This window comes from Danio rerio, chromosome 19, assembly GCF_049306965.1.
Source record: "Danio rerio strain Tuebingen ecotype United States chromosome 19, GRCz12tu, whole genome shotgun sequence".
Taxonomy (NCBI): Eukaryota; Metazoa; Chordata; class Actinopteri; order Cypriniformes; family Danionidae; genus Danio; species Danio rerio.
Window position 1 is genome coordinate 30,497,391 of NC_133194.1, and position 25,736 is coordinate 30,523,126.

The 25,736-nt window shown below is 37.1% G+C and overlaps 1 long non-coding RNA gene across 1 annotated transcript; it reads right to left on the reverse strand.

Annotated features, from left to right (window-relative positions):
• Window positions 1–10,439: 10,439 nt before the first annotated feature.
• LOC141379113 (uncharacterized) lies at window positions 10,440–25,214 on the reverse strand. Its single transcript, XR_012395104.1, has 3 exons — window positions 24,786–25,214; window positions 23,487–23,594; window positions 10,440–12,680 (listed from the first exon to the last, which is right to left on the reverse strand). It is a non-coding gene; the product is annotated as an uncharacterized lncRNA (long non-coding RNA).
• Window positions 25,215–25,736: the final 522 nt, after the last annotated feature.

Below are 25,736 nucleotides of genomic sequence, written 5' to 3' on the forward strand. Positions count from 1 at the left end.
ACTTTCACATTATTAACAATTTGAAACTAAATATTAAATAAATTGAAGGTTTATTATTTGGAAATTGGTGAACTCCCAAAGCTGGTATACACGGTTCAATTGTTGCAGTCATGCAAGGATATATTTCAAATTAAAAATGCTTGCATGGTACAATATGAGAAAGAATTGTGAGCCAAAGCTTATTTTGTGTGGTGTGTGCAGTTGAACGAGCCGACCTGTCAATCTATTTGTAGTTGACCAATCAAGAGGATAAACTCATTCAACAGTAAAGCTGTATAATGTGTCATCCATGACCGGGTCATCTGAGATTGTTTACACTTTACTAGGCTTTATAAATTACAGACCGGGTCACCAGCCTCCTGGTTTCACAGGACTGGAAAAGAACTTGTATTTGTAGAAAACATTCATGGTTTGAATTAATATTAAACTTTTATGAGAGAAAGAGAGAGGCTCTGAAAGCAATAAAAACAATGTCTTCTTCTGTCCATGTCATCGGTGTAGAATTTCATGCGACTGCTTCAGAAATCGTCAGGTCATAAAACCATCTTGTATATCTCCATGTCTTAGCGATTTTCACATTAACTCACTCGTGATGTGAACAGGAACATCTTCTGACCATTAGAATTCACAGTGTATTCCTGCCATAAAACTAACTCCACAAACTTTGTTCAAAATCACACACACTTTTGTTCAAAATGACATCACACATTTATTCTTTAATTTCACCTGAAGTATTTTGTGACCGTCATGTTGTTATACTTCAGCCCATCTCTTCAGCTCTAATCATCATTTCAAAAGGCATTACTTAAAGTCCAGTCATGGCCATATGAAGCAACATGCTCTCAAACTAAATGTACTGAAGGCTTTTCATTACTGACGTGCATTACTCTCGTGCTCCTGGTCTCGAGCGTGTGCTGAGGGAACTCGTGAACTCCCTGAAAGGGCCCAGATTAGCAGAGGCCCATCATGCTGAGTTTATCACATTGCTCCTGAGACTCCACTGGCTCTGCTGTAAAAGGCAGATTTACTGGAGCTCGGCCCCTGGAGCGTCTTGTGTACTGACATTTTATATACAGTACATCATGAGTGCTGTGCTGTGGTATAGTGTCGAGACAGTGAGGAAGAACATTTAATAGCATCATAATGTTCAAAAACAGACCAGAAGAATGTTTTACGAGATATTGCTTTATTTAAAATTTCTATTAATCAATGTATTAAAGTTACATAAGTCTGGATCTGGATTCAGAAACTGAGAACCATTTTTTTGTTTTGTTTATAATAATGGTCACTATTTTGATTAGCCAACTATAACAACTGTAACATAACGAAGATTCTGAAAACAATGGTAAAGTGCTGCAGTTCATTTAAAATTGTTTAATCAAAATTTTACTTTTATTGTTTTAATGACTGGGCAACATGGTGGCTTAGTGTTTAGCACTGTTTTATTGACTTACAATGACTCAGTTGCTTCATTACAAGTTAAATCTGCATTTTTAAATAATCATATTTGTTATTGTCTGGTTTCAAGACCATTACACCAAAACCTTTAATTAATTTAATTGAATTAATTACATTAATACTTTTTCGACATTTTACCCCTAGGCTTTGATTTTTTTTCAGACTTTTTTATTGTTGGTTTACACAGGACAAGTTCAACCAAGGCACAATTTGAAAACGTATCTATAAATGCAAATTCTGGAGAGCGCCAAATACGTCCCAGGAGAGGTTTTTTTTGTGTTGCAGTTTTTGTTATAACGCATCAACCAGAGGCCACTGTGTTTGCTTTTTCAGATCTCAAATTTCTCTTGCGAGTGCTACTGTATTTGCGCCTGCTCTTTTTGGGTGAATCCACCAGAGGCCGCTGTCAACTGACTGGATGACTGACTGACTGACCGATCGCCTAACCTACCCTCCTCTTTCCCTAAACCCAACCAATAGTGCTTTCAAAAGCACAGACTGACCCACCCAACCACCCACTTTCCTAAACCCAACCAACAGTGTTTTCAAAAGCAATCCAGAAAAATAATAGCCCTCGCGGAAGCTTTTTGACCACTTTTTCAGATTTTACTATATTCTCACCCTGTTATTTACTTGTTCATTACATGTTTTGGCTTTTGTTTTTGTCTTACCTGCTTTCTGGAATTACTCTTTAACTGACTTGAACCCTGTCATCACAGTTCAACTCCTCTCTGCATCTCAAGTTTGCCGACGTACATGGCGAGCCACAGGGAAAATGGGTAACAGTGATAAAGCCGTCCTTATGGAGGAATGGTATGAAATGAAATGTAGGCATCCGTTCCTCTGTCTACATAATTTGCGATCTCCAGAAATGTATATAGGATTACGTTTTCAGAATAAGCCAAATTATTAGAAACTCTTCAAATGATCAGAGAAGAATAATACCAAAAGCTATTAACCATAAAAGAATTGTCTTTATCTTGTATTTAAATTATGTTGTTTCGTTGTTTCAATGAAGATCTTTTTCGGTTTTACTTGTACTAATATTATTAAAATAAAAACTTTAATGTTTTATTGACTCACATTCACTTATTTGTTTCATTACCAGGTGAATTACCATTTTTGAAAAAAAAAAATATCTTGAATGAATAATTGTCTGGTTTGTGGACTAATTCACACAATTCACTAAATATTATTTTGATTTTAAATTAGCATTTAATTTTATGCTTATTAATCATTATTATTAAGGTGTTAATAATGTTAAACATGGTGTAGAAAAAACTACTTTTTTTTCTAGTAATATTCTACTAATAAACAAGTAGTTGATAGTGAAAATAAGGTAACGGAATTGTTATCCATACATTTTATACAATATATTAATGTATTTTATATATTAAATATATATATATATATATATATATATATATATATATATATATATATATATATATATATATATATATATATATATATATATTCTGTCTAAAAGCACAGTTAATTAAAGAAAATGTACGAGACTCAATGTTTACATTTTACTGATAATAAATATGAAAGACAGGTAGTTGTGCATTTAAATAGCATTCAGCTTATTAGTTTCATTTATGCATGACTGACAAATCTGCATCACAGGCAGACCTGGATATTGTACTGAATTGTTTACATTTGTGTACAATTACTGAATTGTAATCAGTTATATATTACAAATTACACAATATCCAATCTCCCATTACATTCCAATTACATATTATATTCCATTCTTTATCCCTAACAAGAGCCTCAACATTTAGCATTTTATTTTATGCTTATTAATCATTATTATTAAGGTGTTAATAATGTTAAGCATGGTGTAGAAATAACGACTTTTTTTTTCTAGTAATATTCTACTAATAAACAAGTAGTTGATAGTGAAAATAAGGTAACTGAATTGTTATCCATACATTTTATATAATATATGTATATATATATATGTGTGTGTGTGTGTGTGTGTGTGTGTATATTCATATTCTGTCTAAATGCACAGTTAATTAAAGAAAATGTACGAGACTCAATGTTTACATTTTACTGATAATAAATATGAAAGACAGGTAGTTGTGCATTTAAATAGCATTCAGCTTATTAGTTTCATTTATGCATGACTGACAAATCTGCATCGCAGGCAGACCTGGATATATTCCTTCTGAATTGTAATCAGTTACATATTACAAATTACACAATATCCAATCTCCCATACCATTCCAACTACATATTATATTCCATTCTTTATCACTAACAAGAGCCTCAACATTTAGTTTTTAAAGTTCAATGCATGGATAGTTAATACTTAAAAGAAAACACATTAAGATTCACCAATAATTAGTTCATATATAAAGTTTATTATGAAAAATATAAACATTAAAAAAGAGAAAACAGAAGGAAGAATCTAAAAAAAATTAACAACTTACTGCCATGTATGTAATCAATATGTATTAGTTTTAACTATAAAAGTATTGATTATTACTGATTATGAGTATTAAAAAGTGGTTTACTCTAATTACAAGTACTTGATTTTTGGAATTTGACTATGTAATCAGATAACATGTAACACTATTCAGCTCTGATTGCAGGCTTAGTCAGTTGTTAGTGTATAAAATATGCTAGCGGTTCAATCAAATAAATCTGATATGTTTCTCCTAAACAGTTTTAAGAATATACAGCCTGCATATATATATATATATATATATATATATATATATATATATATATATATATATATATATTTTTTTTTTTTTTTTTAATGTAAAATTTACTCTATTTCTGTCTTTTGTAAAGCACTCTGGATGGAATAAATTTTACGTCCCCCCTTCCATGCTCAAAAGCATATTGGTATATTGTCCATGTTTATAACTGCAGTATGACTCCTTTGAGGGAAAATGGGACCTCCGGAAAAGGTGGACATGACCTTATTTGCACAGATATTGTCTTTGGGATGAGGTGATTCTGATCATGTTATACTCTTTGGGCAACTTTTTGCGCCCAAAACCACTTTCAAGCTCAAACTTATCCAATTAAAACTGCAGAGTGGAAACAAGCTGATCCAGGATCAGATTTTCTCAATCCAATTAAAGGTGTCTGTCCTGTCCTCAGCCAGAGGTGTGGCTGACACACAAGACAGAGCTATAAAAAGCAGCAGTCTGTTTGTTTGAGCAGTCATGACATGTCACGTTCTGCCTCTACTAATGCTGAGTGATTGGGGTGAGACTTAGAGAGAACACAGGGGTGGAATACTTTTAAAAATAAATGCTCTACTTGGCATTGATGGTTTCTTCAAGATTTCTTATTTTACATCAAGGGAAATCTTTTATTTCACAAAAGTTCTTTATAGTGGGGGAAAAAAAAACGTTATTTAGAATTTTAAATCTTTTTCTAGTCTTTCAAACTAAGGGGAAAACTAGTTTGGGGAATCAAACATGTTTCCCCCCACCACTACGTATCTTCCGGGTCTCTGAAGAAATCCCTGTTTGACGACAGTGATTGTTTCAAAATTTCAAAATTTTATCATCACAGAGTTATAATGAATTTTTCTTACTAATAACTACTGTAACTAAATAATCATGGGGTAGCACGGTGGTGCAGTGGATAGAATGATTACCTCACAACAAGAAGTTCACTGGTTCGGGCCTCGGCTGGATCAGTTGGCATTTCTGTGTGGAGTTTGCATGTTCTCTCTGAGTTCGCTTGGGTTTCCTCTGGGCACTCCAGTTTTTCCCACAAGTTCAAAGACATGCTGCAGGTGAATTGGGTAGGCTAAATTGCCCATAGTGTACAGTAGGTGTGTGATTGAGTGTGTATGGGTGTTTTACAGTGATGGGTTGCAGCTGGAAGGGCACTCGCTGCGTAAAATATTTGCTGAATAAGTTGGCAGTTCATTTAGCTGTGGCGAACCCAGATTAGTAAAGGGACTAAGCCGAAAATAAAATAAATAAATGAATAAATTAAACTGAGGGAATAAAACTTCAGAACAAGTCAATTTTTAACTAAAGCAAGGAAACAAATGAGTGAAGAATTAGTAAAATGTGGCCACAAGTTAAAATAAAACAAGGGAATCAGTGAATAAAATCTAGTTATATATTGTGGTGAAATCATGTGAATTAGTAATTAACAACATAATAATTGTAAGACTGGCGCAGCAGAGTGGCTGGTTCGAGTCCCGTGGCATTTCTGTGTGGAGTTTGCATGTTCTCTTTGCATCTTTGCATCTTCAATAAGTGAATTGAATAGCGTATAAGTGTGTGTGTGTGTGTGTGTGTGTGTGTGTGTGTGTGTGTGTGTGTGTGTGTGTTTGTGTGTGTGTGTGTTTCCCAGCAGGGGCAGACTTAGTGATTTGTGGGCCCTAAGCAATTCCGGGTATGGGGCCTTTGTATTTTTGAAAAATAAAATGCATGTTAAAAAGTAAAACTATCATTTTTACAAAGTTATACTCCTCTAACATTAAGTGCAGTGTGTGGGTGAGAGGGGGCAGTGTTTCGATGAGATCTGTTATACTATGGTTCTGTGACTGCTGGTGTTGGTTGCTGTATTGTAAAAATGACTTTTAAAGTAACTAGGGTAATTCAGATTTCAAAAAAATTAAAATTAAATTTGACTATACCAGGGAAATACCTCACGCTCGTGGTGCTAAAGCATTTGCCAATGATATGCAGAGGAATGATCTGCTCTCAGTGCTGCAGGTGTGAGAAACGGCTGTGCCGCACTGTGAGTCTTTGAGTGCTATGAGACAGACGGCATCACTCACAGCTCGTTGCGAAGAGTAACTAGGAACGGTACAGCACAGACACATGAGAGTATCTAAAAATCTCTAGTAACACCTAAAAACATTTACTTTTTGAAAATTTGGCACTAGGTGGCTCTGAAAAGTTGGCAACACTGGCTGGCAGTGTCTTTGATAGAAGTGCTCACACCTCGCGCATGTGCAATAGAGAGGGAATGTTCTATAATTCATGGGGACCCCGGATTTAAGTGAAGTTTGTTTATAAACTAATTTCGAGAGGATCACGTGCTTATGATTTATCACGGCCGGTCTCGTATTAGCTAATCATTATCTTCCAATCATATGAGCCTTAAGCTACTATAAAGAACCACAGTTTTCAGTCCACATTATCTTCGTTTGGAAGAAACCCCCCTTCCTCCCCTATTCTCCTCCTTGACATTTGATTGGGCGGCACGGTGGCCCAGTGGTTAGCACTGAGAGCCTCACAGCAAGAACACCACTGGCCTAGTTCGCCTAGCCGGTGGGAGTTTCTGTGAGGAGTTCGTATGTTCTCCCGTAGTTCGCGTGGGCTCTCCGGTTTCCTCCCACCATCTAAAGACATACATCACGCTTAAGAACCATGCATGCCTTAGCCCCTCCTCAGATGTTCCCTTAGCTATCGCAGTCGGGGAGTTCTGAGATCCACCGAGCTCAGGCTCCCCTCCAGCTCTGCGAACGGGGGGGAGCCCCGGGCTCGAGGATCCCTTGAGCTCGGGGCTCTCTCCCGGGACAGCATGCCAAACAAGCTTTGATAGATCATTGGCTAAGTGTGAACTCTTGAAAATAAGAAATAACATTAAAGTTTTAATGGGTATAGACAGATTTTACATCATCTGATAGAAAATGTATAAAATGTATATATGATAAATATAGGTTTCTTGGCATTGGTCACAGCTACTTACCTTGCTTATTGGTTAAGTTTGCCCCTGTTTCCTAGTGCTGTGTTGCGGCTGTGTAACACATGAACTGAAGTAGTTGACAGTTCACTCTGCTGTGGCGACTCCTGATAAATAAGGGACTAAGCCGCAAGAAAATGAATGAATGATGAATAATCGTGGCAACACAATGGTGTAGTAGATAGTGCTGTCGCCTCACACCAAGAAGGTCGCTGGTTCGAGCCTCGGCTGGGTCAATTGGCATTTCTGTGTGGATTTTGCATGTTCGTCCTGCATTCCCGTGGGTTTCCTCCGGGTGCTCTGATTTCCCCCACAGTCCAAAGACATGTGGTACAGGTGAATTGGTTAGGCTAAATTGTCCGTTGTGTATGTGTGTGAATGAGTGTGGATGGATGTTTCCCAGTGCTGGGTTGCAGCTGGAAGGGCATTCGCTGCGTAAAAACGTGTTATATAAGTTGGTGGTTCATTCCGCTGTGGAACATAAAGAGACTAACTATGAACTGAGTTTTCCAAATGTTATTTTTCTGTTTTCTTTTGTTGTTGAGAAAACCATCCTGTTCATCTAAACTAAGTCTGAAAACCAAATACACACATATTAGTACAATACTAGTTTGTGTGTGGCAAGAAAGGGTGGATAATATATAAAGAAATACCTCCAGCGCCTCACTGTAATATCCCAAATGACATTTACATTACCTTGTTATGACAACTGAATGATGCAGAATTGCAACACTACTTATGATCAACATAATAAGAATATCTTGAAAAATAGCTCCTCTTGTATTTCTGAACATGGTCTGAATAATATTGCTATTAATTTGCAAAATTATGCATGCAATTAACGATATTTTTCAAAGTAAATATTGGAAATTGCAGTTCGAAGTGTTCTGCGATGTGCATCAGTGGTTATTAGCTCATTTTGTCTTCAGATGAAAACTCTCATTTCATTTTTTTATTCAGACTCTCAGCTGAAATTATAAATTATAACAATTAGCCTCATGGTTTAGAGAGGTGCTTAATTGTTGCTTAATTAACTCTCAGTGACAGAGACGTGTGTGGAATCAAAAGCACTAGCCCAGGGCAGCAGGAGTCATGTGGGCCAGCAAACCAGCTGCTGTCTCTGAACGCTTGCCAACAGATCCCAGACTAAAGTCTTATTTCACCACTCATACCAATGGGAATTAATTACATTCTGGAGAAAATTCCCCTAAAGATCACTTTTTACCCCTGTACAATCCGGTGTAGGTTATATTGCAGTTACATAAGCATTTGCATGTGTAACCCCTTCGGCTCTGACATTTCTTGGTTGGAAGTGCATAGACCGCAAGACTGCAGCCTCTAATATGGACCTATGAGTAGTTATGAAGGACCTGTGAGTAGTTTTGTTTAGTGGTATGGTAGACTTAAGCTTTGCAGTTGGGTCATCTTGCTTTATCCGTTGTATCAAGTAAGGGGCAATTTAATGTCTACAGCTTCACCCACTGGCTCTGCAGTGAGCAGCCTCTAATTTCAGCCAGGAGAGTGACGTTTACTTCAATCTTTCTGAGCGACAGCAATAATGTAACTAAGAACTGTGGTTCTATTTGTTTCATCCCCCTGCTCCTTTAACATCAGTTGGTTATGCACCACTTGTATTCAGCTCAGCTCAATTTACACTCACACCTGGCATGATAAAAGGTGTGTGTGTGTGTGTGTGTGTTAATAAGAATGCTAAAGACTTCAGGCTGTAATGGCAGTCACTTATGTGACAATTTAGACCAGGGGACTGAGGTTTACTCTTACAGTGAGCTTTCTGTATAACCAGCATTTCTGCTATGCCAGAAATGCCATAGCATTTAATCGCAGGGCACTGGAGTTTACATGCTCTGCTGTTGAGTAGGAAATTAAACCGTCACATGTATAATGAATCGGTTTTAATTTTACCAGGCCTACACCAGCATTCAACCACTACTCTTCTGCCTGCCTAATATGCTGAAATGTTCCACTATCTGAAATATTGTTATGGTCAGTGTTAGGGGTAATGCATTACACAACGCAGGCTCATTCTAAAAACGTAGCACTGCATATATTGGACAGCACCAAATACATCTCAGGAGGTACTTTTTTGCAGTTTTTATTTTTGCGTAATCTGCCAGAGGCCGCTGTGTACGCTTTTTGAAATCTCAAATTTCTCTTGCGAGTGCCATTTGGATCTGCTTGTCTTGTGTAAATCCACCAGAGGCCACTGTTGACTGACCGACTGACTGACCAACTGACTGATTCTCTTAGCACAAATTGACCAGCACTAATAGGTGTAATGGGAAATCGGCAACTCAATTAATTGAGTTGACAAATGTGGTCACTTCATTGAATTAACTTAAATGTGTATTTAAAAATAAGTAAAATGTTTAAGCACAGATACATACAGATGTTTACATACAGATAACGTATAATGTCCAATAGACTAAACTCCTCAATTTTTCAGCTTTTATATTATTTACTTACTTTCAGGGTCATCTATATTAAAGTTGACATTTAGCCACACCATGTTGGTGTTTCGTAACATCAAGTTTCTTACAAGGTGGATCATTAGCCTAACGTTCAACCCCCAACCAGGAGGACTAGGACATACACATACACTATGGACAATTTAGCTTACCCAATTCACCTTTAGCATATGTTTTTTTGGACTTGTGGGGGGAAAACAGACCACCTAGAGGAAACTCATGCGAACACATCACTCTACCAAAATATTACAGAGACGGTACCCCTACTCTGAGTCTCTGGGCATCATCCCAGGATGCCCAATCCACCTATTTATACCTGTTTACTGTTTAACCTTCCCTTCCCCTTCATCCCACTGTTCTTTTACCTTCCTCTTCGCCCCTACATCCCTACAGTAAAGCGTAGGTCAAAGTGTGGCGGGGTCCAGGCTGGTGAGTTACCCAAAAAAGTAACAATTAACATAGGCTCATTCTGAAAACGGAGTCCTATATACTTATCTGGAGACTGCAAATTATGTAGTCAGAGGAACTTATGGCTGCATTTTATTTTTTTAAATGAACGCTACAGGGCACCATTCCTTTTTGTGCTTACCTGCCGATACTTACCTCCCTGTAGACAACTTTCCCGCAGCAACCAGTTTGTTCAGTCAGCTCATCATGTATGTCAGCGAACTTGAGATGCAGAGAGGAGTAGACCATGACGACAGGGTTCAAGTCCAAAAGTTCAAAAACTGAAAAATAAGTACTTCCTGGGACGTACAGTTAAAGTCAGAATTATTAGACCTCTTTGAGTTTTTTTTTTTTTTTTTTTTTTTTCCAAATGATGTTTAACAGAGCAAGGAAATTTTCACAGTATGTCTGATATTATATTTTTTTCTTTTGGAGAAAGTCCTATTTGTTTTATTTAGGCTAACATTTTTAAACACCATTTTAAGGACAAAATTATTAACCCCTTTCAGCAAATTTTTTTCGATAATCTACAGAGCAAAGGATCGTTATACAACAACATGCCTAATTACCCTATTTTGTCTAGTTAACCTAATTCACCTAATTAAGACTTTAAATGTCACTTTAAGCTGTATAGAAGTGTCCTGAAAAATATCTAGCAAAAATATAATTTACTGTCATCATGGCAAAGATAAAATAAATCAGTTATTAGAAAAGAGTTATGAAAACTATTATGTTTAGAAATGTGTTGAAAAGAATCTACTCTCTGTTAAACACAAATTGGGGAAAAATAATAATTGCCAACTAATAATTCAGGGGGACTAATAATTCTGATTCAATTGTATTTCATGGCCTCCAGAAATGTAGATAGAGGTACGTCTTCAGAAAGAGCCTGGGTTGGCAGCAACATAGGCTCATTCTGAAAATATAGCCCTGGATACAATTCTAAGGATCGTGAATCACATAGCTAAAAGTACATATGTCTGCATTTGGTCTTTAAAATAAACGCTACCAGGCGGTATGACAGCATTCATTTTCTTGCTTACCAGCTGACTGCTTACCTCTGTACTTTCCCGTTGTTACCAGTTTGTCCAGTTAGCTCGCCATATATGTCAGTGGACCTGAGACGCAGAGAGGAGTTGACCAGGACAATTAGGTTCAAGTCAGGGGGAGAACGGTTCCAGAAAGCAGATAAGATAATAACAGAGGCCAAAAAAATAAAATAAAATAAAATAAAAAACATGTAAATAACAGGATCAAAATGTGGTAAGATCTAAAAATGTGGTAAAAATCAGGCGAGGACTTTTCTTTTTCTGGATTGCTTTTTAAAACACTGTCGGTTGGGTTTAGGGAAATGGGTCCGCAGGTCAAACAGTGCTTTTGAAAACAATATTGGTTGGGTTAAGGGAAGGAGGAAGGTGGGTCAGTTGATTGGTTAGTCAGTCAGTCAGTCAGTCGACAGCGGCCTCTGGTGGATTTTTGCAAGAACAGCAGGCATGAATGCCAATTGCGAAAAGAAATCTGAGATCTCAAAAAGCGTACACATAGGCCTCTTGTGGATTCGCTAAAACAAAAACAGTAAAAAAATTTACCTTCTGAGATGTATTTGGCACTCTCCAGAAATGTATATAGCGATACATAGGAATGAGCCTGGGTTGCTAAGAAATGCAACTAGTTACTTTTTAGGGAATAAATTAATGTTGTAATGCATTTCTTTTCAGAGTAACTTTCCCCAACACTGGCTATGTGTTTATCCTCTATTTTAATCTGTTTTGACACAATAACAATATACTTTGTAAAAGTGCTATGGAAATAAATATTGAAAAGAAGTGAATAAGATGGACTTAATTATAATATTTTCCTAAAATTATTTAGTTAAATTTGTTTGTTATTCCCTTTCAGGTCACGGCACCAATGCTAAACCTTTGGTTCTACTTGCCTAGCTACACTTTGAATTCGAACGAGCATTTCTGGCATCAAAAATGGCTGCATAATCAAGAATGCCAAGGATCACAGCCTTTAATGTCAGAGCATATTTTTAATATCATGGGACTGAGCTTTACTCACACAACTCTGATTAGCTGACATAAATTACACTCAACCTTCTAAACCTTCCATGTGGGTCATGGCACCAAAGTAAGTCTCCAGGTCTACTCACTTCACACAGAGTAACCATCTTTTCAAGCTGGTGTGTTAACAAGGGCATTAAAGACTGTAGCTTTTAATGTCAGTCACTAGGATGTCTCTTGAGGCCAGAGGAGTGAGGTTTACTCACATAGCTTCTGTTACCTGGCCTCCATTACACATGCACATTTGTCCTTTGGGGGCCAGTTCAGCAGGTTGCTTGTACTAGTTAATGGCAGTGATGTGAACATGTTTTGTGCATGTGAAAGAGCAACACAGAGAGACACTAAGGGAGAGGGTAAGCACAGGCTGAATGTTTGCATGAGTGAATGTGAGATCTCCACACACCAGTCAAACCCTATCACATCAGCCACGCTGCTCTGCAGTACAGAGCTAATTTGATATGAGCAATATTTACCCAGCACACTGCTCTCTCCAGTCTTCTCTTTTTCTGCTCCCTGCCCGGCTGTACCGCTGGGTGCCCATCTGCAGATAGGGTAAGAGGATAAATACGCCCTGGATGCCTTCCAGTCACTCCCTGCATGCTTGACTAAGAACAGATTTGAGACCCGGGAAGTCATATCAGTGTGTAAAGCCGAGAACTGCACATATAATGCTGTGTCTGTGTGGATTTGCATTTTCACTTGTGTTAAAGAGATTGAATGAAATGTGTGCTAACTGTGCTTTATGTAAAGCATTTACAGCAAATGAAATCTGGCTGTACGTGTTATTTAGTGGTAACATTTGTTTACTAAAATATATATTTTTGAAGCTATTAATTAGGCAAAGTACAGTGATCAATCTTTTTGTTAAATGATACTTTTGGCAAATGATTCTGATTAATAAATGTGATTCAATAGCATTATTTTCTCCTTGGTCTTTCTGGTAGAACTGCTGGTTCTAGACAGTTAATGTTTTTTTTTTTTGCATTGACTAATTGGCACGATTATGCATTCATAATGGACTTACAATATAAACCATTATAGGGGTGGTCAAATGTTCATTCCATCATTCATTTTCTTGTCAGCTTAGTCCCTTTATTACTGGTCTCCTCAGGAGAATGAACCGAGAACTTATCCAGCATATGTATTATGCAGCAGATGCCCTTCCAGTTGCAACATATCTCTGGGAAACACCCATACACACTCATTCACACTCATACACTACAGACAATTTTAGCTTACCCAATTCATCTGTACCCATGTCTTTGGACTGTGGGGGAAAACGGAGCACCTGGAGGAAACCCAAGCGAATGCAGGGGAGATCATGCAAACTCCACAACTGACCGAGCCAAGGCTCGAACCAGCGACCTTCTAGCTGTGAGGCGACAGCACTACCTACTGCGCCACTGCACCTTCACTGAATCATGTATTACAAATTAACATTAACCCCCCCCCCCCCCCCCCCCCCTTCCCGATCGTCACTGTATAATTTGCACAGCTTGAATGAATCACCATCTTATCCAGCATATGTTTTAGCCTTTCAGCATCAACCCAGTACTGGGAAACACCAATACACACACATACACTATACGACCAATTTAATTTATTTAATTCACCTATAGCGCATGTCTTTGGATTGTTGGGGGAGCACTCAGAAGAAACCCATGTGAACATGGGGAGAACATGCAAAGTCCACACAGCAATGCCAATTGACTCTGCCATGAACTCAAACCAGAGACCTTCTTACTGTGAGGTGACCCCTGAGCCACCGTGTCACCCTGTAAACCGACAATTTAAATAAAACTTGAAACAGGTGTAAATCATAATGAGTACCATGTAAACGAATAACAGGAGAATTGAAAACAAATATAAACTACAGGACAAATACAAGTGAAACAGCAAACGCCCATGAGACAGTATATAGCTGACAAAATATTACTATGAATATATCTTAATGTAAAAATTGGCATCATAAATTAATTTCCGAATTATGACGTGACTCTAAAATTACTCATGGCCAATTGGCCATTGCAAATAAAACTTTGGCATTGCAGGATGTTAGTCAGTTGTTAACAAAAATTGGTCCCACTTTATATTAAGTGTCCTTAACTAATATGTACTTACATTAGAATTAATAGTTTGTTACAATGTACTTATTTTGTAAATACATGTATTTATTGTGTACTTATGCTTGATTAAATACATTTATGTAATTATATCTGTAATTAACTTTTGTAATTACATTTGTAAATACACCATTGACCATCCCTTACACCTTAACCCACCCTTAAACCTACCCATGCCACCAAACCTGTCCATAACCCAACCTCTTTCCCAACTCAAAAGTACCACAAGTGTTCTCAAATACATTATAAACACAGTAAGTACATTGTATTTATTTTTTTGATGTAAGTACAGTACATAGTAGTTAAGGACACTTAATATAAAGTGGGACTCAAAAATTATTTAAAACTCATGATTTTATTGAGTTTTGAACAAACTAGTGTATATACACAATAATGATATACATAGATGTATTAATATATGCAAATTACATAATTTTAAAAAGAAGAACATTACAAGTGAAACTGATTAAAGTTTTTAATTTTAGATCTATCTCTGTCACAATAAATAATCTTGTAAAATGCCTAAAATTGTCCTGAAATGATCTAGGGTTTATGACACATAAAAATTTTACAACTTTTTGAGCCTAGCTCATAAAGTTGGGTTTAATATCAGGGAAATTATCTATTTATTCATCCATAATTACCCATCCATGGATATCACCAAATGAATGGCTATATCTGAGAGAATCCTATGCATGCGAGTCAGTTCACGGCACAATCTGAGAAATGCATTAGTGTCCTGTCACCTTTTCTCCCTCAAAATCTCTCTGGCAAGTCTTTACCTTCTCTGAAGTGTTTTATAATGGGCTGTCAAGGTGAAAGCACCAAATCCTGCTCTTCGTTTGCTCTTGTTTGCTAAAGTAATTGTTAAGCGGAAATCCTACATCTTATTTGTTTGCATTTGATTACACATCCTGTCACAAACAGTGCTAACATCAGTGTAATGGACCCTGATCAAACACAAACCAGCCAGTTTAATTCAAAGGCACGCTCAGAAATTATAATAAAAAAGCACCGCTATTATCTGTGTGTAATAATGACTTGATGACTAGACTGTATACTTGCACAGGCAAATCATTAATGCTTATCTATTGCAAATAATCCTCTTGTGGAAAACAGGAAGTCCATTCTTTGTGTAAATAAAATCTCAGCCTCTATTCATAAAAGATTATTAGCGAGGTGAATAAAACCTAAACTGTATAAATTATAAGTGGGTGTAGGTTGGGGACAAACACCACATTTTGCAGGAAGTGAATCATGCCAGGACACAAATATGATTAAAAAAAAAAAAAAAAAAAAAATATATATATATATATATATATATATATATATATATATATATATATATATATATATATATACACAAACAATTAAATACAAAATGTATATCTAAAATGTATTTTTTTATATTTCAAAATTTACAAATTTGGTCCAAAAATTTTGCTAAAATGTATTTTTTAAAGCAAATATTTAAAAAATATATATTTCCCCAATTACTTTTCTAAAGAAAAACACACACACACACACACACACACACACACACACACACACACACACACACACACACACACACACACACACACACACACACACACATGTATAATGTTAAAATTTTTTATTCTTTATAAATGTAACCTATGCGACCCAACCCACTCCAAACTGAGATCAAACCAATGACTCTTCGCATGAGAGTCTAACAACAAGTTGCTCTAACAAGGAGGCTAAAGACCATGGTCTCTAGAGCACCTTTTCGGGTTCAGAGGAGTGAGATTTACCTGCACAGACATTCTCTAGCTGGCCTCTGTTACATTTACCCCCTAAACCTCACTTCTATATTGGTCATGGCACCAATGTAACCCCACCGGTTATATGCCACCCAACCTCCTGCAAGCTGGGATCAAACCGGTGACTCTCCGCATGGGTATAAGTTGCTCTAACAAGGAGGCTAAAGACCATGGTTTCAAGTGTCTGTCGCTAGAGTACATTTTTGTTGTCAGAGGAGTAAGGTTAACCTGCACAACACTACACTAGCTGGCCTCTGTTTCACTCACCCCCCTAAACTTCACTCTTATTACACCAATGTAACCCTGTAGGTCCTACATCAACCAACCCGCTCTAAGCTAGGATCGAACCAGCTACTTTCCCAATGGGAGTCAGTTGCTCTAACAAGGAGACTAAAGTGTCTGTCGCTAGAGTACCTTTTCAGGTTCAGAGGAGTGAGGCTTTACCTGCACAGCACTTCTCTAGCTGGCCTCTGCTACACTCACCTCCCTAAACTTTAATCCCAACCAGGTTATGGCACCTAGGATCGAACCTGTGACTCTCCGCATGGGAGTCAGTTGCTCTAACAAGGAGGCTAAAGACCATGGGCTCTAGCGTCTGCCGCTAGAGCACCTTTACGAGTTCAGAGGAGTGAGGTTTACATGCACAGCGCTTCAACTGCTGACCTCTGTTACATTCACTCCCCCTAAATCTCACTCTCATCCTTGTTACGACACCAATGTAACCCTGCCGTCCTACACAACTCATCTCGCTCTAAGTTGGAATCGAACCGGTGACTCACCACATGGGAATCTCTAACAAGGAGGTTAAAAACCATGGTCTCTAGCATCTGCCCCTAGAGCACCTTTTTGGGTTCAGAGGAGTGAGGTTTACCTGCACAGCATTTCTTTAGCTGGCCTGTTACACTCACCCCCCTAAACTTTACTCCCATCTGGGTCATGGCACCAATGTAACCCTGCCAGTTTTACATCACTAAATCCACTTTGAGATGGGATCGAACCTGCGACTCTCCCCATGGGAGTCGGTTGCTCTTACAAGGAAGCTAACAACCATGGCCTCTAACGTCTGTCGCTAGAGCACATTTTTCGGGTTCAGAAGAGTGAGGTTTACCTGCACAGCACTTCTTTAGCTGACCTCTGTTACTCTCACCCCCCTAAACCTTACTCCCATCCAGGTCACGGCACCAATGTAACCCTACGTCACCCAGCCTGAGCTGGGATCAAACCGGCGACTCAACGCATGGGAAACGGTTGCTGTAACAAGGAGGCTAAAGACCATTGCGTCTAGCGTGAAGTTTTCCTACACTAGCCTTTACTAGCCGGTCTCTGTTACATAAACAAGTGGGCAATTTTCCAACCCAGGCTCATTCTAAAAACGTAGTCCCATGGATGTTTCCGGAGACTATGAAATACGTCCCAGGAGGTACGTATTTGCGCAGTTTTTTTCCTCTGTGTCCTCTTTTTCGCATCTCGAATGTCTGTCGCGAGCGCCGTTCAAGCCTACTCTGTTCTCGCGTTAACCCACCGGAGGCCACTGTCGAGTGAACGTCTGTGCGACTGACTAAATGATTGACTAGGCGACCGGCCAATCGCAATCAGGAAAGCCCTCCACACGGAGGTAAGTGGTCAGCCAGCGAGCGCGGAGCGAGCATCACACCACCCCATATCGTTTGCTTAAAAAATGAAATGCAGCCATACGTATCTCTGGCTACGTAAATCGAGGTTTCCAGAAACGTCCACGGGACTACATTTTCAGAATGAGCTTGGGTTGCGATTTTCTTAGAGCAGTTGTAGAAATGTGGGGAATTATTGGGTGTTATAGTTCTAGTTATTATCCTTTCCTTTTTTTCTTTTTGTTTTACAGTATGGGTGCAACCATTGCTTGTATTTCATTTTCTTTCCACTCAGTGGCTTGCTTTATTTTGTCATTTCTCTTTCAGTTCCATATTTCAACCTATTTCTCTCTATTTCTTTGAACCTCTCAAACTGCCTGCTTTTCTCTTTGTGTTCTGGTCTATTGTGCCATGTGACTCATCAAGCCTCATGATTGGCTGGTTCCTTTCCAGATCTACTCTCTACATTTATGTTGAGGGCACAAACAGAAGCAGCAACGAACAGATGGAGAAAGAGAGAGATTTATAGCTATTTACTGAGGTTGCACACTGTACCAGCACACATCTTTTCCCTCAGCTGTTGCATGTTCTTGGAAACATTAAACTGTTGAAAACACTTTATCTGGGGAACAAATGTCACCCTGTCCTTCAATGCCACATTAACAGATAGCGTGGCTCGGCTGGTGGCTTCTCTTTCAGGGCTTTTAATATCTTCCTGGATTAATTGTCTGAACTTTGTCTCATCACAGTTATTCAGTGCATCCCTACAGTATGTCTTGATAATTACAGGACTAAAAGGTCAACATGCCTGCTGCTTAGCCTGACTTTTAGTATTACATGAGAAAAATACTAACTGCTTATCAAAAATATTGATGCTGCTTGATTTGCCGTTGAACAGACCAGAAATCATTCCAGTGCCTGTTCGGCTTGTGTGACAACAAGAATCTGTTTATCATTCAATATATTGCAGTATTGAAAGCAATGTGATTATTTTGTTGTTTTGTTTTGATGTGATTTTATTTTATTTTTATAAAAATTTAATTGTATATTTTTAATTTTTAATTTAATTCAAGTTCATTTTTAATATATTTTATTTAGTATTTAATTCATTTTCATTTATTTTAGTTTTGTTTTCATTTCATTTTATTTAGTTTTTAATTTATTTAATTTAATATTTATTCTATTTTATTTTATTTAGTTTTATTTTTGTTTTCCTTTCATTTTATGTCATTTTTTATTTATTTTGATTTTATTAAATTAATTTTGTTTAGTTTTATTTAATTTACTTTTTAATTTATTTTATTTTATTTAATATTTATTTTATTTTGTGTTGTTTCTCATTAATATTGTTTTTAATTAATTAATTCATTGTTTTTTATTTAATTTAGTTTTGTTTTAATTTTTCTTTTCATATTATTTTATTTCATTCAATTTTCAATTTATTTTATTAAGTATTTATTTTTGTTTATTTTGTCATTTTTAATTTATTTTGTTTTTAATTTACTTTGTTTAGGTTTTTTAAATTTAATTTAATTTAATTAAATTTAATTTAATTAAATTTTTTATTTATTTTACTTAAGTTTAGTTTAGTTTTCATTCAAATTTATTTAGCTTTTTAAAATTTTATTTAGTCTTTAATTTGTTTTGTTTTCATTGTATTTTATTTTATTTTTAATTAATTTAGTTTTTATTTAATTTAGTTTGTTTTTTATTTTATTATTATTATTATTATTATTATTATTATTATTATTATTATTATTATTATTAGAAAAAGTATCTAGCATCTAGCCTGAAAGAAAACATTTAAAATAAAACATATGTTTAAAAAAATCAATAATGATTTTATAATTAAAAGAAACTTTAATTATATTTACATTTTAAAAGATAATGCTCAATAATTTTAAATGGTTTTAAACCTGTACCTACAAATAATAAAATCTATATCTGCACTGCAAAAAAAATACTGGTTGCCCTAAATTTTTAAGCTGAATCAAATGAACCCTATGAGTCATTTGAACTTTTATTATATTAAACTGACCTAAAACAGCTTGCGTAACTCCTATGTTATCATGACCTATTGATCATATACTTTTTTAGTGTTAAATTACTCCAGAATTACTCCAGCCACTGTGACTCTTCCCTTTTGTTTTATCAATCGTAATACAATCTGGGTAAATATTTAAGCTAAATAATAAACATCTTAAGTTTTGTATTGCTTTAAAAATAAATATTACATGAAATGATAAAACTGAATATTTTGTCATTTACTCACCTTCAACTCATTTCAAACCTGTATAGCTTTCTTTCTTTCACACACATGCAATAAATTAATACATGAGAAGAATGTTGGTAAATGGCCATTTACTAAAAAAAAAGTCTTGTAGGTTTAAAATCAACTCGAGGGAGAGCAAATGAAATTTTGTAAAGTTTGTGGAGTTTTGCCAATGTCAAATTCTCAAATATTTCCCTTTTATCCTCACTCTTTTAGAGTATTTGCCAATGTCCTTGTATCTTTGTGTAGAGTGCATCAAAGTGAGTGAGTGAGGGAGTTGTTGAAGAGCTGGAGACCTTGAACATTCAGGCCCCTAAAGGCCTCCTTAATTGATTTCCCTCAGCACTTTTCATGCTTCAGTGCTTCTCTCAGGGAGGCGCCTTTTCATACTTACAGATAAATACAAGCTAACCAGAAACAACCTGATGTCAGTTTTATACTTTCATGACAAGCAATGAAACGGGAAACACAGGTCATGAGGTTTGTTTTCTTGGTGTTTAAGGTTGCTTGATCGTGTTTAGGTAACACGATTACATTGGGGAGGATAAGATTGAATGAGACAGTCTTATAAATTATACAACCCGTCTGCAAATAGAAATTCCCCCAGAAATCAAATTGTTTTCTGTGCATTCACCTTTAAATCAAATAAAACAAATATCATTGGCAATTAAATCTGGCATTTATAGCATCCATTGACCACACACCAACTTCTTATTGCAGAAATAAAGTCATCAATTACCATAATGTGACACGATGTTTGATTAGATAATTTCATTCGAAGCTGAGAAATTGTTAGTTTAATAGATTCAGGCCACTCACTCGTGTTGAACTGAATGTTTAATTTTTGTTCTGAAATGATTGAGCATTATTGTTTCGTAGGCTGCTATAATGGAACATCTCGAGGGAATGCAAAAGTCCCTTTAATGCATTTATAATGAGCACATAATTAATGTTTTGATGATATGAGTAAACCAAAACGTATGTAATATTCATGCTGTTGGCACTGTTTGCACTCATATTCATCATTTTGTTCAGGTCCGGTTATTGATAGATTTGCCTCATCTTCTAAATTGTCTGTTGTCATTGGTGATGTGGTTGTCATGGCAATAGTGTAAGAGCAGCAAATTATCCGGAGAAATCACTGTCAGAAATCGCACCATCTAATGTCCCCAAAATAACCTCTCATATTAATGAGGCACATACATTTTAATGGCTTTGCGGCCCCCCATGGAGGAATGTCACGAAACGCTAAATTAAAAGTGCAACGTGCGCATTTTATACAAGTCAACAGGCACATACTGCTGTTGCTGCTTTAGTCTCAAGGTGAAAAACGCTTCCCTGTTGATGACATCTTGAATTTAGGTGGGTGGTGTGCTGGTTATCTAGATGAAATCTGAATCAGAGGCGATGGAGTTGAAAAGAGTATGTGATGAGACTGACAAGCCTGTGGCCATGCGGCTCTGTGTGTCTCGCGTCTCGTAATCTGATTTCTGACTGTGCTTGAATCATGTTGTTTTTCTGCTCACACTCCTATAACCTCAAATTCCCTTCTATAAAAAGGAGCTAAATCAGATATTCTCTTGTATTTAGGCCTGTCAAATTAGCATGTTAATGTAGTGAGGCTGAAAAAAACATAATGCTTTAATTAAATTAATTAAATTAATCATACTCTCTGACACGAGGGTGAATTCCTGAGGGAAAGGATTTCAAGTGCAATTAAAACCTGAAGTACTATATTCATGGTAATATGTGGAATGAACGGGTTAAATTTCCCAAAATAAAACCAACCCGGGCTCATTGTGGAAACGTAGTCCCGCGGACGTTTCTGTAGACCGCGGAATACGTCCCGGCGGGTACGTACGGGTGCACTTTTTGTTTTCGCGAATCTGCGAGAGGCCGCTGTTGCGCTCTTTTTCGCACCTCAGACGCCTCTCGCGGGCGCGACTCGCGTGTACCCGCAGGAGGCCGCTGTCTGACTGACCGGATGATTGACTGCGCGACCGGCCGACTCGCCCTCCTCCTTCCCTGAACCCAACCAATTTTACCGATTGACCCACCCGCCCGCTTGCTTCTCTATACCCGAGCAACAGTTTACAAAAGCCGTCCAAAAAAATAAAAGCCCTGATTTTTTTTTTATTCCACCGCATTTTTGGATTTCGCCGCATTCTCGCCCTGTCACGAAACTCGTTCACTTAATTTTTGGGATTCTGTTTTAGTCTTACCTGATTGCTGGAACTGGTCTTCCCCGGACTCGAAACCGGTCGCCGTGGTCGACCCCTCTCCGCATCTGGAGCCTGCCGAGGTACACGCTAAGCTGAGTGGACAAACGGGTTGCAGCGGGGAAGCCCTCCACAAGGAGGTAAGGCAAGCGTGAAAGGGAACGGCGTCACACCGCTCCGCAGCGTTCGCTGAAAAAAAAAAAAACGGCCGTACGTACCCCCCGGGACGTATTCCGCTGTCTCCAGAAACGTCCGCGGGACTACGTTTTCAGAATGAGCTTGGGTTGAATAAAACCCTTTAGGTTGCTGGCCGGCTGGGTCAGTTGACATTTCTGTGTGGAGTTTGCATGTTCTCTATATTCGTATGGGTTTTCTCTGTGTTCTTTGGTTTCCCCCACAGTCCAAAGACATGCGCTATAGGTGAATTGAATAAGTTAAGGTAATTTGGCCGAGGTGTTAGTGTGGGTGTGAATGCAAGAGTATATGGATGTTTCGGCTAGAAGGGAATACACTGCGTAAAAACATATGCTGGATAAGTTTGCTGTTCATTAAACTGTGGGGACCCCTGATTAATAAAGAGACTAAGCCAAAAGGAAAATGAATGAATAAACTACCAGAGTTTGAACATGCCAAAATCCTGTCGTATGTCAATTCGGAAAGTGGCAGAATAAGACAAGATGATGTGATAATAAAGACAGCGATTGGTTTGAATTTTACTTTTCTGAGAGAGCTCACACTATGATTGACTGTTTGTCTCATACATTCATTTATGCTAATTTGAAGGTCAGATTGCACCAAGCATAAACTTTGGAATGCAGCGACATGCTAAGCTTTTCACAAGAGTTTGTGTTTCCTGTCTGGTACATTTGTATGTGTGTGTGTGTGTGTGTTTGTGTGTGTGTGTGTGTGTGTGTGTGTGTGTGTGTGTGTGTGTTTGTGTGTGTGTGTGTGTGTGTGTGTGTGTGTGTGTGTGTGTGTTTGTCACAATAACAGTTGGTGTGGTAACGGAGGTATAGTTTTAAATGCAGCTTTTATGAAGAATGGTAAGGGAGGCAGAGGTTGAAACAGGAGCAAACAGCGATGTAAAGGAAAATCAAAAAAGGTAAATACAATGTACAGGCAGAGGTCAGGCCAGGGTGCAAACAATCATAATAAAGAGACTGTCAAAGAATCAAAATAAGGAAACAAGAATCACGAATAAAGACTTAAGCTGAATCTAAAATCGCACACTTCCATACTATATAGTACACTAAAAACAGTATGCGAGCTGAGTATGTCTGAATTCAAAGAATTTGAAAAAAAAAAAAAACAGTATGTGAGAAGTACCCGAATAACTTACTAATTCCGGCGAAATTCTGAAGTGAACATCAGATGGACGCTCCTCTATCCAATGATGCACCGTGAGAGAATTCATGAAGGGAAGTAAAGCAACTCAACGATGGTAGGTCTGGTGATGATGACACAAATGAAAGATACATCAGAGTTCATTTATACTACTGACATTCATAATATATAGAACGTACTTTTCTAACAGCCTTAGTAGTACATTTCAATTTAAATGCAGTACCTACTTAGTAGGTGATTTCAGACACAGCTTATGACACCAAAACTGCCACAATGAAAGTGTATGAATGTGGTGTTTAAACGTGTGTGTAATCAGTGTAAATAATCTGCAGCTGTGTATGTGTCAACTGTCTCAACTGTGAGGTGCAACACACAATGGGAGGTGTAGTCCAGGTAAGTGGCTGGTGGAGTGTAGCTCAAGTGCCCTCTAATGAGTTTGTGGGGCACTCAAGCTAATAATTGCAACAAAATGGAAGTCTAGTAGGGAAAAAGTGCACAGCGACTCCACCCTAAAGTGTAAAGACTCCTCCTTCTTCTGTAAATAGGGACCATTTGCATTTAAAGTGATTCTTATTTAAAATATGGAATGTCACACCCACATGTTGAGGCACATTTGACAAGGTACAATATAACAAATGAACTGTGATGTATTTTGAGACTACATTCAGACACCAGAAATGTGTATTGCGTTTTGTTAAAGGGGCATAATATGTCCATGTGTAATCAAAATGTACAAAGTTTATTTAGCTAGCACACATTGTTTTATTTTAGGTGAACAAATGATCTGTGCAAGCTAATTCACTGAAAAAATTTGCTTTGGTCAATTAATTTGCCTCTGTGTTTGGAGTGCCGGTCCTTCTCTGTTGATGTCAGTTTGATGGCTTTAGCTTTATATGAGAGAATGATGTGCAAAATGAAAGCCCTCTCCCTACTCGAAATATTCCATTTCACTTGGAAGTTCATCAACATACTGAAATTAAAGTCTCAGCAACTTTTGGTTCACCTGGACTTCAATAGAAGGCTATTTCAAACATGTTCTACTTCAACACTGTAAAAAATCTGAATATACCATAAAATAATGGATATAAAATTACAGAAATTTCCTTACATTTATATTTCTAGTAATTTTTTGTAATTTAATGTCCATTATTTTATGGTAAATTTCTGTAATTTAACAGCATTTATTTTACATTTCTTTTCCTGCTGGAAATAAACCATAAAATTATGGATGTTTTTTACAGTGAAAGTTAGTATTATTTATTTTTCTTTAAAATCAACTGTGAAAGTTACTCACATTTTCTTAGTGAACATTGTTTCTGCAGTATTTTTGTCCACATGTAGCTTATCCGGGAATGAAGGTCATAACAGAGGACGCTTGCTCTGACAGAAGACAGCGAGATCTGCCTCAGTGGACAGAAGTCACTGTCGATCCTGCTTCACCCTCACCTCCGTCTCCATTAAGGTCACGGGATCAATCTGATTCTGACGTTTCCTTGTCGCAGAGAGCCTTTCCAAAGCATGTGTCTAATCCCTGAAGTCTCCTTTTGAACAGTATGTAGGGCAGCCTGTTATCTCCAAATACAAGGGACAACACTCACCATAAATCTGTTTAATAGACTGAGCCAGTAACTTCACTTGCTCAGAGACAGGCCTGATGAATTGTCGTCCGCTCTCTCCTCTGCTCATTTGCTATATTTGAGTCTTAAATGGCTCAGATGCTCTTTGTCTTGCTTACCTGTCATCAGAATGCTCAGAGTCTCATTTATTTAATGGAGACTGGAGCTTGTCACACTGAGAAACTGGCAGAATTATTCCTTACTAATTACTATTCGGTAATAATAATAATAATAATAATAATAACGATGGTTTAAATATGATAGTAACATATTGATATAATGATATATTCTGACCTATTGACAAAGTCCAAAATTTGGCCCCTATATGAACTCATTTTTGACAGTGTGCCAACATAAATTGTGAAAATAACTGATAGAAGAAAGCTTTAACACACATTACATTTTTAGCTATTCAATTTTACAAATTCTGACTGATGAAATGAGCTGGCTAGTTTGTTATTTACCTGCAGACTACAGTTTTTAATATGTGTTTTAGATAGTTTTAATAAGTTAACATATTTCTAATTGTTTTTTAATGATGAATGGTAATAAATTTGTACTTTTCATAGTTTTTATTCTAAATTATTAATTTAAAATTCTGATCACATAACATTATTTATAAAACTGTA